Genomic DNA, 4,818 nt, shown 5'->3' with positions numbered 1-4,818 from the left:
ACAAAATGATTATTGTTGCTATTTTTATTTTTTTTCAGTTTTTTGTTCTGTTTTCTGCATTATTTATTTTATTTTGTTTTTTGCTTTATTTTTTAATTCTTTTTGCTTTTAGTTTTAGAAAAATTATAAACTTTCTGTTAGTGCCATTAGTTTTCAAATTTGGAAACTCTTTTTTTGTTTTCTTTGTTGCTTTATTCATTTTATTTTGTTTCCACTTAGAATAAAATACTTATTGTTGCTATTTTTAGTTTTTTCCAGTTTTTTGTTTTGTTTTCTGCATTAATTATTTTCTTTTGGTTTTTTGCTTTATTTTTTAATTCTTTGAAATTTGTGTGAATAGTTAAATTGAATTCTTTGAAATTTGTGTGAATTTGAAGTTTGTGATTAACTTTACTAGTGCCATTATTTTTTCAGTTCTACTTAGAAATAAATACTTACAGTTTTTTGGTGATTTCTTTTTTCTTTTAGGTCACAAAAAATAAAAACTTCTCTGTTAGTGAACATAGATGCACTTATAGAGAAAATTAAACATAAATTCATAATCAATTTCTATTTATAAATTTAGGTCCAATTTCCTCTATAGGTGCATCTATTTTCACTTTGAGAGGAGATCAACAACACAGAGAGGGACAGGCTTATAAACAGGTGTGGGCGCCCTTCTGTTGGCGAGGTGGGACTAAAAGTTGGGTGCAACGAGGGCCAACCCTTTAGTCCCGGTTGGTGGCATGAACCGGGACTAAAGGTAACCCTTTGGTCCCGGTTCATGCCACCAACCAGGACCAATAGTGGTGGGCCAGGAGCCAGGACCATTGGTCCCGGTTCGTCCCACCAACCGGGACCAAAAGGTCCGGAGGAACCGGGACCAATGGCCCATGTGGCCCGGCCGGCCCCCTGGGCTCACGAACCGGGGCAAATAGCTCCATTGGTCCCGGTTCTGGATTGAACTGGGACTAATGGGCTAAACTGGCCTGGACGAAAGCCCTGTTTTCTACTAGTGGCTGTATCAAGTCGTGTGTGTGTGTTGGCCTCATCAGTGAGTAATAGGTGCATGCGGTTCTAAACCAGGGTCTACTATGCATGGTTGTGTGCAATGTTAGTTTTGATAGTTGTATCATGATTATGCACAACCACCAACTTTAATATCCTTCGATGAGCATGTGACCATTTGAAAGGGAATTTCCCTCCCTTGGTGATTTTAGTGTAGATGACAACCCAATTTGCGGTCTAATCATGTGATTAACCTATAAATATATATTGAAAACTAGCGCAAGACGGTTAGGTTACCCTTTAAAAAAAAGAACAAAGACAGTGTTCCGACGTTTACATTTTTCTTGAGTCATAGGAAAACCATACTATTAAAAGGGGGTTCACTTCACAAGGTATGGCTGTAATGAATCATGAGGACAAAACACATTGCACCCACATAGCCTTCCCAACTTTTAAGAGGTTCATCATAATACTTTTGGAGCCCCTGTTTTTCCTACCCGGTAGTACCAGGGTAGGCAGTGGTAGTACCGCTCCTTCAGGGAACAGTACTGCCACTGGCTATCGATAACCCACAAGTATAGGGGATCAATTGTAGCTTTTTCAATAATAAGAGTATCAAACCCAACGAGGAGCTAAAGGTAGAATTTATATTCTCTCAAGTTCTATTGACCACCGATACAACTCTATGCACACTTAATGTTCGCTTTACCTTGAACAAGAATAAAACTAGATGTACTTTGCAGGTATGAAGGGAAAGGTTTACAAGATAATAAATAACATAGAAATAAAAAGTAGGTGCTGTTCTAGTTAAATTACAATTAAATTAGTATAGTGAGTGTGGAAAAGTGGTGGTAGGATTTGCGGAATTGTCTCTATGCAATTGGCTAAGTTACTAGACTGATAGCAAGTTTTTATGTTGTGGAGGCCACTGCTAGCATGTCATCCCTTACTTAGAATTATATGAACTTATGATTGGAACTATTAGCAAGCCTCTGCAACTATTAATGTTAATTAAGGTAAAAACCAGCCAAATCATTAAGATATATTGCCCCCCTTCAATTCCGTATGCATCAATTTCTGTGTTAGGAAGAACTTTTCGTCACTTTTGCCCTCCAACGCATAGTCCTATCAAAATACAACTAACCATATGGTGTGATCTACTGTGCGCTCATATGATGGGCACAAAAGGACTACAATATAATCACAACCAAATTAAACCAATCATAAAAATTCACCAATCACCTGAAAGGACAACAAAAATCTAATCAAACATCATATGATGGAAACACATCATTGGATAATAATATGAAGCAGAAAGCACCATGTTCAAGTAGAGGGTACTTCAGGTTGAGAGAGAATGGACCGCTGAATATAGATGGGGGAAGGTGATGGAGTTGTTGGAGTAGATCAGGGTCACACGATAATTGCCCCGACGGTGTTCCAACGCCACCGGGAGAGGGGGGAGAGAGGCCCCTCCTCATTCTTCTTCCTTGGCCTCCCCCCTAGATGGGAGGAGTGTTCCCCCTCTTGTCCATGGCCTCCATGGCGGCAGAGGGGCAGGAGCCCCTCCTAGATTGGATCTCTCTCTGTTGTCTTCTTTTTTCTCTTTATCGTTTTCTGGCCAAAAACCGTTTATTTAATTCCTGGAGATCCGTAACTCCATTTGCTAAGATTTTAGTACGATTGTTTTTGGATATTATCTTTGTTGCAGCGAAAGAAGGGCAACACCCAACCTTTGAGGTGCTCACCAGCCACCACCGCGCGCCTACGGTGTGCCCACACCTTGGTGCCTTGTGGTGGCCCTGGGCCTCCGTTTGTGCTGATTCCACCTCCGAAAATTACATATATTTCAAAATAATTCTCTGTAAAAGGTATTGCATTTGGACTTTGTTTTATATGGATATTCTGCAAAAACATGCAACAAACATGAACTGACACTAGGCACTAGATCAATATGTTAGTGCTAAATATAATATAAATTTTTGCCAAAAGTATATGAAAGTTGAAGAATATTGGCATGAAACAATAAAAAATTATAGATACGACAGAGACGTATCAATATCCCAAGCTTAGTTCATGCTTTTCCTCGAGTATGTAAATGATAAAAAAGATAATTTTGATGTTGAATGCTACCTAGCATAATCTTGGTCATATAATTTAATCATGGCATGAATATTAAGACACACGTGATTCAAAGTAATAGTCTATAATTTGAAATAAAGACAATCATTACTCAAGCATCCCAACAAACAATCATGTCTTTCAAAATATCAATGCTAAATAATGTTATCCCAACAAAATCATATAGTCTTTTCATGCTCCATGTTCTTAACATAAAATATTTACCATGCACAACCCCGATGACAAGCTGAGCAATTGGTTAATACTTTTTAACGCGCTTCAGCCTTTTCAACCCCCACGCAATACATGATCGCAAGCCATGGACATAGCAATATGGGTAGAATAGAGTATGATGATAGGGGTAAACATAGAGAAGAAAAAAAGTAAGAAAGTCTCACATCGACGCGGCTTAATCAACATGCTATGGAGATGCCCACACTAGTAGAAAAAATGGCATATGTTCGGGCCAGATAAGCCCATTAGTCCCGGTTCAGTCATGAACCGGGACCCATGGGCCCATTGGTCTCGGTTCGTGAGGCCAGGGGCCTGACAGGCCTTGTGGGGGCATTGGTCCCGGCTCGTCTGGCCCCTTTGGTCCCGGTTGGTGGGACGAACCGGGACCAATGGGCCTCGCTCCTGGCCCACCACCATTGGTCCCAGTTGATACCTTGAACCGGGACCAAAGGTTGGTCTTTAGAACTGGTTCAGGGCACGAACCGGGACCAATGAACCGGCCAGGGGAGAGGGCTTTTGTGTGTAAAACATTAAAAGCAAAAAGAATTTTCATAAAATAAATAAAAAAGGAAAAAAGTAGAAACAAAATAAACTTTAATATAGTAAAATAAACAAACTTTAATAAAATAAATAAAAATAGCAACAGTAAGTAGAAACAAAACAAAATAAAAAAAGCAAAAAAGAAATAATTTTCATAAAATATATAAAAAAAGCAAAATAAATAAATAAATAAATAAGTAGAAACAAAATAAACTTTAATAAATAAGTAAAAACAAAATAAAGTTTTATAAACCTCTAGTATTATTGAAACTAAAATTATATAAAATTTATGCAACTAAAATTATCAAAGTATTTTCTGTTCAAAACATTAAAATAAAAAAGAATTTTCATAAAGAAGTTTTTTGTTAGAAACTAAAATAAAAAAATATTTTTTTGAATATAATGATAAAACATAGTAATATTAAATAGCAGGAAAAAGAATCACTCAATAATCTATTTTTATAGTAAAGTTATTCAAAAACTAGTGGTTCACACAAATAAAAAAAATCAAATTTAAACTATTGAAATTGGAAAACAAATGGCACTAACAGAAAGTTTATAATTTTTATTACCTAAAAGCAAAAAGAATTAAATGAAAAACTAGTAAGTATTTTGCTGTAAGTATAAACAAAATAAAATAAATAAAGAAAAAAAAGAATACAAAAAAAATAAAAAAGTGCTACCTGCTAGGCCACCACGGCCTAAATACGACTAGAAACCCAACCATGGGCCAGGATTCAGGCCCGCAGCAGGCCCAGTAGGCCCACAGGCACAGCGTGATAGAGATTAGGCCCGTAAGCCTACATTGGAGAGGAGCTCGAGAGGGCAGCAGCGGTGGGGATTTATAAACCACTTCGAGCCCCTCTCAACTAGCGAGGTGGGACTAAACTTTCGGCCGCGACGCGAGCAGCACCAAGTCTTTGGTCCCGGTTGGTG

Source organism: Triticum dicoccoides, chromosome 7B (assembly GCF_002162155.2).
Source record: "Triticum dicoccoides isolate Atlit2015 ecotype Zavitan chromosome 7B, WEW_v2.0, whole genome shotgun sequence".
Taxonomy (NCBI): Eukaryota; Viridiplantae; Streptophyta; class Magnoliopsida; order Poales; family Poaceae; genus Triticum; species Triticum dicoccoides.
Note: the sequence above shows the minus strand (reverse complement) of the source record.